Source organism: Thunnus albacares, chromosome 19, assembly GCF_914725855.1.
Source record: "Thunnus albacares chromosome 19, fThuAlb1.1, whole genome shotgun sequence".
NCBI lineage: Eukaryota > Metazoa > Chordata > Actinopteri > Scombriformes > Scombridae > Thunnus > Thunnus albacares.
In genome coordinates, this window is record NC_058124.1 from 16165985 (window position 1) to 16178106 (window position 12122).

General features: G+C 40.5%; 1 protein-coding gene across 4 annotated transcripts in view; it reads left to right on the top strand.

The window, feature by feature from the left end:
* The window catches only part of trps1 (trichorhinophalangeal syndrome I), a 128646-nt gene that overhangs the window by 104953 nt on the left and 11571 nt on the right, over positions 1 to 12122 (top strand). The window lies entirely within an intron of this gene.

Below are 12122 nucleotides of genomic sequence, written 5' to 3' on the forward strand. Positions count from 1 at the left end.
ATGTTCCACTTCACCGGAGATGTGAACCCTCCAACCTTGTCTTGCTCTCCATCTCTCTCTCTCTCTCTGTCTCTCTCTCTCTCTTTCTATGGCCATAAATGCTGTGTTTACTTCACTTGTCAATATGTGTATTGACAGTACATAAAAATAGACAGGCAGGGTGACCGGTGGGTGAATAGGTGGACAAACAGTGAAATTGGGTGACGGGAAAACAAAGTGATTGGCAAATGTTTTACAGGGACATACAACTTATTAAGAGGAGCGTATTTTGGGACTTCCTTAGAATTTAAAATCATGAAAATGGCAGTGGTCTTGTGAAAATTTCAATCTTCACTCCTCTCAATACTTTCCCTCTCCTCTCTTCTTCACCCCTCTCACCACCCAGCCTCCTCCTCCTCCCTCCTCCTCCTCTTTTCTCCTCCTTACTGTTCCCCATAGGGCTAATTGGGGAGATAGAGTCATTTGGCAAGGCAGTGTGTGTGTGTTCGGTGTGTGTGTGAGGTCATTTAGAGGTGTAATACTCTAACGTGCCATCCATTATGCAGTTTGGTTGGAATTATACTCCTCCTTCCCTTTTACTCTCTTCTTTCCTTCTCTTCTTCTCAATCATTTTTTACATTTTTCTCCTCTTTTCATTTCTGGGGTTTCTCTTGCTTTCTCACTTTTACTCACTCATTTTCTTTATCTTTCTCTCCTCAATTAGGGAAATCTTGCCTGTCCAAGGTCGTTTAGCAATTAAGATGTATTGCCACTGTGAGTGTGTGTGTGTGTGTGTGTCTATTAGTGCCTTGTTTAAATTACAGCAATATCAAACAATTAGCGCCACAGATGTTACCATCAGTATAAACTGGAAATTGAAGAAATTATGAAACAGGTTGTCAATGTTAACAGAGAGAAATGTGTTTGTCTTTTATAATGTGTTTTTGACTTTTTATCAACTGCAGTTTATTGCCTGTTTGGTCAGCTCACAGATGTGTAAATGTCTTATTGTAGAGCACAAGCATGTTTAACAAATGACACTGATGATCAATACTTTACCTACAGAGTAACCACCAAATCACAACTGTTTCCCAAACTATATACACTGAAACAAGTGGACAGGGGCATCTTTGTGGTAATGATGCTGATACGTCAATTAATCAATAATGTTGATGTCTGCAGACAGCGGAACAGCTGAAACCTAAAGGATGACATCAGTAATATTTGAAAAGGATATGTCTACAACAGGAAGCGTAGACTTTCCCATAATTCTTGCAAAATGACAATACAATAAGCCCTGTTGTATCTTCAGGCTATTATCCATTTGTGAAGAGTTTTTAAAATATATGTATTCACATAAACCTCACAGCCATTATCGTGTTCTTACAGTGATGCAAGAGGGAGGATTTTAATTATTGATGACAAACTTTGCTTTAACTATGCAACCTGAGAGCTGTGTTTCCAACAGCAACAATCCTTTGGGTAAATGCACCCGAGATAATGATGATGTGTATGAAATTTGCAGCCTTCGGTAAAACGTTTTTAGTAGTAGCCATCTTCTACCTACTTTACTTTAATTCTGAGCGCTTGAATTTGTTTTTCTTATCTTTTGTTTATAGAGTTACAATAATGTGAAATGTGTATCTAGAGTTGGTATCGATAAGATGTAAATACATCTGTTTGACTTGGATGCAGATGAGCTTGTATCCCTACTCGGAGAGAAAACAAAGTAGTGCAGTACTGAATCATTCATGAGTTCCTATGGAAAGAAACGTGATTAAGATTTTTGTATTTGTTTTACCAAGCAGATGGCCCAGCAAATGTTTTAGTTTCGAAAGGTTTTGGTGAGACTCACCGTTTACTGGCAGGGTTGATTTAAACAGTTTTACTGTGTAGCAACGCTAGTGAGCTAGCTTCAAGCCCACCAGTACCTGAATGGGTCATGTGAGTCTGTGTTGTGTGGGAATCAGTCCACTGAACCATTCTCAGATAAACAATAAAATAGTCTAAGACAGTTAATAAGACACTTAATACCTGCGGATAAGACTACAGGTATTAAGGATGCACATTATAATAACTTTCTCTCTCTCTCTCTCTCTCTCTCTGTCTCTCTCTCTCTCTCTCTCTCTCTCTCTTTCTCTCTCTCTCTCTCTCTCTCTCGCTTTGTATGTTTCTTTCTCTCTCTTGCTCTCTCTCTCTTTTCCTTTGGGCAGTGGGGTGAGTTAAGGTTTCAGTGTCCTGGTTTCCACAGCAGATTATGTGCAAGTGTGTGTGTGTGTGTGTGTGTGTGTGTGTGTGTGTGTTGCAGCAAAGTGTGTTAATGTCAACCTACAGGGCCTTCCCATGAAGACATGAACACACACACAAACACACACACACACACACACACACACACACAACTCCTCTACTTCCCTCTTTCTTTCTCTCACTTTCTCTCACAGCCACACACACATTCCCACTCAGCATTCATGTACATCCCTCTCACACACACACTGACACGGTGCTTAACTGGTCAGTGTGAAGTGGGTCACTGCTCTCCAGACACTATATAAAAAAGTTTTCTAAGGAAGGAAATATCATTTTAGATAAGAAAAATAAGTTCTAACCAAGTTAATGCACATGTGGCATTTTAATAAAGAAAGATATAACACAGACGAATCATACAAATGATCAATTACAGTGAGTAAATAAAAGATGAACCCAGAATGGGAATTCAGTTTGATTCCTTTTTAATTCTACACTGAACGTCACATTCACTAGATCACTGGTTCTTAAACTTTTTAGCTTGCGACTCTTTAAAATGAGGCACTGTCTTTTTGTGACCCCTCATCACAGGTTAGAACTTTAGTTGGATATGAGTTGCGAGCAGTTAAACAAATTTATGATTTTTTTACTTGTCAGATTGTTTAATTTGATTAACTTTAAAACATCTGACAGAGACAGTATCGAGGTGACAGTATATATTATTTCACAACAGAAAAAGCACAAAATTGAGAGATGTCACAGAAAACAGAGTTTTATTTTATTATATTTATTTATTCATTTATTTATTCATTTTTATCATCTGGTGAGCCCTCAGATTTATCTTGGGTCCCCTGTGGGTGTTCCGGATCCCCCAGTTGTCTAGACTTACATAGCTATCCTTTCTACATAGTGATACAAAGACAACATAAAGAGTTTGAATACAAAATAATGCTGATTAGTATTTTGTGCAAAAAAAAAAAAAAAAAGGGAAATAAGATTATGGAACCCTGAGGGTTTGCCCTCTGTTTCCCATTCCTCTCGGTGTATTACACACTCTATCAGTGCATAAAAGGAAGTGAAAGACTTTTATTACAGAAAGAAGAAAATGCACACGTGCAGTATCTCATACTATCTGATCAAAATGATAAGTTTTAGCTTTATGGAATCAGTTCCTTTATAAACACAAGCACAAGCAATATCAGTAGATCAGATACAAACACACACACACACACAAAAGAGAGTCACATAAATCCACATTAGTGCATGCATGTACACACACACACACGTACATAACACAAGCACACACACTCATACATACACAACTGTGGTCTCCAGGTCCACGGACACCAAGTCTGCATGCATTGTGGCTGTTTATCAAAATTAGATCAACATGGAACGATTTCCTTTTTTCTCTGTTTGCTAATGTGCTCTTTTTTCACTCTCTCTCTCTCCCCCACAGTTCACTGGTTATCAGGCTTTTACCCAGAACACACAACTGTGAAGTCGATGCAGCCACGATCGTTTATCAAAATTAGATCAATGAAAATAGGATTTTGCTTAAGTGCGGCCCGGTTTGTGTTAGTGTACAAAAGTGTGCGCATTTCTGCACGGAAACTGAGACTCTCGCTGCTCTGTAACAAAAGGTAGCGACTACTGTATGAGCTCAACACAAGAAGGATGAAAAGACCAGAGCAGAAGGGGAAAAAGGGCCGGAAGAGAGTGATAGCAAAGGTTAAAAGAATGAAAAGAGACTGAAAGGAGGGAAGTAGGCCGTAATGTGTGGCCCACATCTGTGTGCGTGTGTGTGTGTGTGTGTGTGTGTGTGTGAGAAAGAAAGAGAGAGAGAGAAGAAGAAAGACAGTGACCTCACTCTCTTTTTGTGCCAAATGGATATGTGTGTCTCTTATGGTGATGTCATCTTGTTCCGGTGTTTTCTGCTGCTTTTCTTTAGACACTCAGCTGTCACTCTTGGTCCCTTTCCTTTCTCTTTTGCGTGCACACACACACACACACACACACACACACACACACACACACACACACATATATGCATAGGTAAGCACGCACACAAAATGACAGGGCTGTTGTGAAAGCTGACACCTTTCATTTCATTTGTTTGTGTGTGTGTTGTAGTATCTTATTAACAAAGAAGGATCTGGGTTGTTGTGTCTTAAGCTTCCATATCCAGCCCCTCCGTTGTGAAGAGACTATCATTGTGTTTTCATATTTATGGAGCAGTTGCATCTGTATATTTACTATATTCTCATTGGAGAAACTGTTAACACAACCCAGCCCATAACACACTTATCAAGTTTCATTTTCAACTTTATTTTGTCCCAGTTGGAAATTGGTTTCCCAGCAGCTATTAAAAGCAACTTACATAAAACTGAAAGACGTGGAAGCATAATAACTGACAGTCACCAACACAAGGTGCTGATACAGAGCTTCAAGTCAGCAGCATGAGACAAATTACCACTGTCATCATTATCACAGTTGCCACTGCCATCAACACCAATCAATGACAAGAGATCATCACTATCCTTCTGCTTACACCGTCATGTAGAGGCCTAAGGCAGGAGGGATAAAGGGGTCATTATGTCTGATTGCTTTGCAGAGGTGAAACTGACTCTCTTATCTGCCTAACTGGGTGATTTAACTTTAATACGTTTGACCATTTCAGGTGAACTTGACCCATTTTATATAGTAAACAGGGAGCTAAAGTAAACTCCTCAGTCAGTGTACGTACATGCTGTCAGCACTGGGCTTTGCTTCAAACATTCTTGCATCATAGTTGTATATATACTGCATTTATTCTGAGTAAGGGATGCCCTCGCCAGTGTTAATGCAGTAGATGACTATACAAATCCACCATCTTCAAGCAGCGTGAGAACCTTCCAGCTCCTTTGCTGCTCTGCTGCTGCTCACTCTGCATAGCTAATGTGAGCCTCACTCATGATTGCTCCTAACAGCCAGCCTTGGATTTTAAACAGTTTCATATCATCACAGAGCTTTTTTTTGTCCTGAGATTTGATTTTCCTGAAGTTCTGTAACCTCGCCCTCTAAAGAGGGAAAATACCGCTGAATGTGCTGCGCTGATACCGTTGTGCTGGTAGTCCGAGGGCTGCGGGAGCAGACTGTCAGATCAGAGCTGCAGGCCGTGTGTGTCAGGGAGCTCAGAGCACTCGCACAGAGCCGAAGGTCATGCTCAGTGTGATCAGGCAGTAGGTGCTGTCTAAGGACATGGACAGGCTATTTTCCATCTAGCAACAATTATCTCTCTGGCAAGACTCTTTCAAGCTTTGCTCATTAATGCCACATAAATCCATATATTTTGATAAAATGGAGACATACTGCTCGTATTTTCAGTGTGGGAGTGTTTACAGGACTCAGTTTTAGGGCTTAACAGCTATCAATTTTGCAAGCAATTTAGAAAGGAGAATGAAAACACAAAGTGTCTCTCTCTTTCTTTTTAAATTTTCATTACTTTTACATTTGTAAACCCTGTTGCATTCAGTCTAACTGGCTAATAGATGCAGATTTCAACCAAGCCACACCATAGCCTATAGCTATGGTGTGTTATTATTATCCTTTTTGTAAATTTCTGTTGACTCCTGAAGGGATAATTAGTTATTTGGTTGCACCCCTCCACAGAGCTACCAGAGGCAGGACAGTTTTTGGAAGTTTGCTTCTGCACTAGTTTCTCCATGCCTCACTGGTATTGTCATCTGAGTAGATAATCAGCAGGAAATGCATCCTCCATTGCAGGTCACAGTTGGACTATGTCCATTTTTCCAGCTGAAAAACAGATCTGTTTTCTGCTTAAAACAGATGTAAGAGGTCTTAATTAATTTTTCTTTCCCCAAATCCCAGATTGGAGTGATTCTTTAGTATCCCTGCTGGCCTTCAGAATCTTTAACTGGCCTGCTTAACTATTTAACTGGTTTTGTGCCATTTAGAGCTCAGCCTTTCAAAGGTGCTGCACGTTGGCTATCATTAATCATTTCCATGATGTTGTCAGATGTTTACAATAACAATCTGAGCCTGTCAGTGGCAAAAACAAGCACTTTTAGTGGACATACATTGATGGGGCACTATTGCCCCGTCAGATTACATCGCAGCCCGTTTTACAGCTGCTGGCTGCATCGCTCTCACTCAGTATTAGACCAATTTTAAAAATTGTTGTCCCCATTAGTCACTAGGACGCAAAAAGATGGGAAAGTAGGGTTCAGGTTGAAAAATACCGAAGTTTCCCTTTAAGTGTTGTTTTTTTTGTTTCTGCTCGTTCAATGAGAATAAAGTAGCAGAATAAATTCTGAGTCAGGTCAACTTAAATTCATTCAACTCAAACCCAATTATTCTATTAGGAGAAGCAATTTAAATGCACACAGTAGTCTGGCAGTAAACCACACAGATGGGCTTCTGCAGCCATATGCGTAACACGTACACAGACCTGCACAAACAGACACACACACACACACACACAGTTGATGGTTGGTGGCACCTATGGTGGGGGTCTCTGTTAGATGGGTCCCAGATGCCTTTCAATATGTATGGATGTGTGCATGCATTTGTGTGTTTGAATGTTGTGGTGAATCTTTATCTGAAACTATCTATGTTTCTCTGTGTGTATGTACGTGTGTGTGTGTGTGTGTGTGTGTGTGTGTGTGTGTGTGTGTGTGTGCATTCATGCAATCGAGAGAGAGAGACTGATCCAGTGCATAGGATATTGGACTTGGCAGTATGGAATTCAGTTAATTCCTCCAGCTAGTCTTCTAGCTTGATTAAATAATCGCTGATTTAATGCAAGTCACTGCGTGTATCAATGTAAGTGTGTAAGTGTGTGCGTATGCGTCTCTGTCTGTGTGTGTGTCTGTGTGTTAAAAGCAGGGCTGACTTGCTCTTTAAGTGAATTAAATGTAATTTCATTCCAAAAGACTTTGTTTAGAAAGCCCTATTTTTAAATTTATTTTAGACCGCAGGGCGCCTCAATCTATTTCTTTCTTCCCTTTCTCACTCCCTCTCCCTCTCTCTCTCTCTTTCTCTCCAGTTCCCTCTCTATGTCCCTCTCTCTCTTTTGCCACATCAAATGATAGACACAAAGATCTCAGCACCTTGGCATTTGAAATGTTTGTGTGTTTAGTTTTTTTTCACCATAATCAATGTACGAAATGAAAAATCTGTGTATTTTGGTGCAAAATGAGATTTGTCCCATTAGAAGAATGTGACCCTGCTTAGAAAGTGGCCAGTTCTCACAAATTCACAGCACTTATCAGTTCAAACAAATTATCGAGGAATGCTGCCCTGACTTTGTAAGTCCGAGACAACAAAATACATAAATAGGATGGGAGCTTAGAATAAACTTGAATTTGATTTTTACAATGGATGTATAGCATTTCTGGAATGCAACTGTTCATGTGCAGGCCACCAGTCTGAACCACCAGAGTTTAAAGATGCCACCGCACATTGGATGCAGATGGTAGCTATAACATCAGGGATAAGGAAAGTAAATCTGATATCTCAATATTGCTACAGAACCTAAACCAGTGGATGCTATCTGTTCAGGCCAGCTCTTTCATAAAGATCTAAAAAAAACATATAGTATAAACAGTTTGTATAACATCTGTAAATTTATGGCTTCAGGAGAGTCCCTGAGTGGACTCAAAGCCACAGCTGAAGGGTTCAGCCACTGTGCGGTTTCACCATATGTTTTGATGTTGAATCAAATCAGATTTTTCAGAATGAAGTTATAATTCATTAGTGCATTTTATGTGTACAGTCACGAAAAATTCACAATGAAACAGCCCATAACTTCTGTTTGAATTTAAAGGATAGCAATCACTTTAACCCATTTAATGAAAAGCCAGCGTGGCAGTGCAAACCCATAAAAGTCTAAAAAACCAAATGAAAATTGGAGTATTGGAGATGTCCGCAAACGCGATGGGGAGGAATACATGTAATATAAAATGTAGCCCATTTTTAAAGTGCATATTTTCCCAAACAAACAAGAGTCAGGTCGTGTAGCCTCTTTTTATGCAGTCTTGCATGAAAAATCCACCGCCCCAAGGGAAAAAAGGCTCTCTGTTAGAGCAGTTTATGCATTAGTGCAGAGAGACTGACCAAACTGATTGTGAAAGTTATTAAACCAATAAATGTTGTTTTATATGCAGCCTGCCACTGAGTAGATTGTACTCATAATTTCTGCCGGCTTTTTAATGGGCATTATGAGACTGATAAAAACTGAGACTATTGGCAACTTGTCACTGTTATATATGATGTATGATGTACATTCGTTGTCTCTTCTGATCTTTTCAGGAGATTAAATGATCCGATGTCTTTCGTGTTATCTAGTACTTGAGAATAATGAGTGTGTGTTATTTATAAGATTCGAGATGAACACCTGCCGTATCAGCTTCACAGAATAGCTTTACTTTGTTTACGCTAGTCACTCAAATATCCTGTATGTCGTACTGATGAAACTTAACTTTATATCTAAACATCAACTTTGGCTGGGCTTTTTGGCTTGATTAGCAGGAAGTTGATAAAGAGTGTAATTTCCTGACTAATGAACATATTTCTGTGTGTGTTTCTGTGCCTCTGCATGTTTGCGCTGTATGTGTGTGTGTGTGTCAGAGGGCGTTGTTGGTGGTGTTAATTGAATGGTATCATAGGCCGCAGATAAATAGATGTCATTAAGACCCTGAGCGCTAATTACCAGCAGCCCTCCTCTGCGGGCTGAGGAGAGTGGGAGAGGCCAGGTATAAGTAATCAATCAAAAAAAAAACATGCACTGATACACACACATTCTTTAGATACACTCCAGTACACCCAGCACACATGGAGAGTTACAACGCTACCAAGACAGAGATGTACTCTCACTGAAATCTGTGTTAAAGTGTGTACGACATACTGTAGAACTGTGTATGGTTGTGTGTGTGCATGTATTTAAGTTTGCACATGTGCACAAATGTTAAGCCAACCAGCTGATGATTGAAAAGGAAGTTAGAGATCATGAGCCAAATTTGATGTGTGTGTGTGTGTGTGTGTATGTGTGTGTGTGTATGTACGCGTGTGCTTTTTGGAAGGGGATGGGGGCTATTTCTGTACTTTCCTGTGTAATTGACACTTGAACTTCACACATGCACGCACGCACACACACACACTTCTTGGATTGCGGCCTCTCTTCCAAATCTAGCTTGCCTTCATTAGGCAGTAGAAGCAAATATTTTCAGGTGTGTGTGTGTGTGTGTGTGTGCGTGTGTGTGAGTGTGTGTGTGTGTGACTGTGTGCGTGTTGCGATGAGGGGCAGCTGTGGGGCCATATGTGAGTGATTTGGGCGCTCGGAGGGAAACTGAATTCTGATGACAGACGCACTGTTTGGCTTGCAAGACTAGACACACACACACATGCATGCACACACACACACACACACACACACACACAGGAAGCACACATCAATCAATCACCTGGCTCAGTCTCTCTACATGTGGTGACCGTATGGTGTGTGTAACATACACACACATAGGCAGGCGCACACACATACACACACAGACACACACAAACTCTGGCTCAGTGTGCCACTGAGAGGATTCGGTCATGTAAGTGTTCTGCTGTCTGGTGTCAGATGGACAAAAACATATGTACCATAAAGAGTCTAATATTAGCTCTGGTGTTTATTACATACAACATTATTTTAAACAGGATGTTTTATTATCCGCAAATTGAGACTGAGAGACAAGTTTTTCCAGTATAAATAAACACGTCTTTGGTGATCCTTTGTATTAAATCTTTAAAAGATGTAAAACTCAGATTGATCATGAGACAGTATGAAGAATGCCATCGTAAATGCCTGTTTATGAGCTTGAAACTACAAGAAAACAAAAGAGCTAATAAATCTCTTTTCATCTGCAATAGAATTTGATGTCTAGTCTTTAAACACTGGCAAGTACCGATGTTTAATCAGGTCTGATCTGTAGCCTTTTTGATGGTCATATAATTTATATTTAATCACTTTTTTCTCTTTTAAAGGGACTAAACTTTGCAAATACACTTGCATAGGTTTCTTGCCTTAGATGTTCAATATAACTTTTGGTCTCATGTTTAAAAATTGGATGAATGCTCCAACAGTTCTTAAACAGTAGCAATACTAATGCGTTTTTACATAAGTACAGCAAATGGACAGCTGTTATTCCTCAAAAGGATCTGCACTGCATCGCTCATGCCATATATGTGCATGTCTGTCTGTGGTGTGTTTTCCCAGAGAAATATACAGTAAAGTGGTTAATTGCTCTGTGATCCTCACAGTACATTAGATTGCAAAAATAAATGAACAGTGCTGTGCCCACTGGGCTCTTCTTGCTTTTAGCTGGCAGTGCAAAACAGATGCTCGGTGGAAGTGCTGGTAGTGGCTTCATGTGTAGCTCTGAGACTACAGAAAGCCTGATTGAAGTGCAGCTCTTTTGTGAAAAGTTGACATGTTTTTAACTTGTAGTACTGGGTGCTCTGAGCCCTCAAAAAGTATGCTAAGCTCTCAGCACTGTCATGAACATAAAACAACAAGAAGCCAACGCTGAAAGGAAAAGGTCCCGGTGGACGTAGAGTCCGTGATGGAGGGGGAGCAAGAAACAGATTGGGATAACAGACAGAAAACAAGAGAGAGGGGAAGATGGCAGACACACGCAGAAGGTGGATTTTAGTGAGTCATACCCATTGACTGTATATAAATATGGATGACGCGTTGTTACTTCCTACTGCTATGCAGAAGTGAAGCCAAAATATCTCGCTTCTGGGAACTGCCATCTTGCTTATGTGACGTCATTTGGAGCCCGACTCCATTGCGCTGTGGAGTCGGGTGGCGGGAGAACGGCCCGCAGGACACGCCCCCTCAGCCATCATGCCACCTGACGGAGGTTTGAGAGCAGCTGTCGCAGCTGTCAGTCATGACGTCACAACCCCTTTTTGATATCATCAAATGACTCATCAAAAACAAACTCATCGGAGAAATGATCACTTGGACAAATATTAGCATGATAAAAACTACCTAAATGACAGAAAACGTCTTTGGGAAACATTTATTTGACGTGTACTTTGACTTTTTAGTTTGACTCATGTCCCATCCGATAACAAGATAACATGGAGGGGGCGGGACTTATGACCTTTACTGCAGCCAGCCACCACAGGGTGATCGAGATGTTTTGGCTTCACTTTTAGAGAGCTGTCATGACATCCATATTTATATACAGTCAATGGTCATACCTATAGGCATAGGGTCTGTGAGACAAAGTTTTTTTCATATTTATATCAGTAAACTCATTTAAGTAATAAAGAACTGAAATTAAGAACATAAGAGGATAAGAGAAAGGATTGGAAAGACTAAGAAGAGAGGAGAAAATGAAGTGAGACAGACAGAGAGAACTTGTTGGATGGACAGGCGGATAGAGAGAGAGAAACAGACAGAGTCATGGAGGAGAAAGATGAGGTATGCTGTCCTCTCAGGGTCATAAAGGTGGTGAATGGGGCCAGAGACTTAATGGGATGGAGAAACGTTGTGATTGGCTCATTACTGTGATGGAGCACGTTGCCACGACAATTGGCCTTTTCACCCACCCCCCCCACCTTTCCTTGCATACACTACTTTTCTATGCACCACTGCTCCATGAACTGCAGAGGTGTGTGTGTGTGTGTGTGTGTGTATGTGTGTGTGTGTATCCTGCTGCAGTTCAGATAAACACTAAAACACTTTATGCTACAAGGTGAAAGCATAACTCATCTCTTCCCACATCTGTCAAGTAGTGCTTGTCAAAATTACTGCAGTACCTCACATCTCTCTTACGAGAACCCAAGTTGTCTCTCGGAGACACACACTTGCATATTTAAAACACACACCACATATTCAGCTCAAC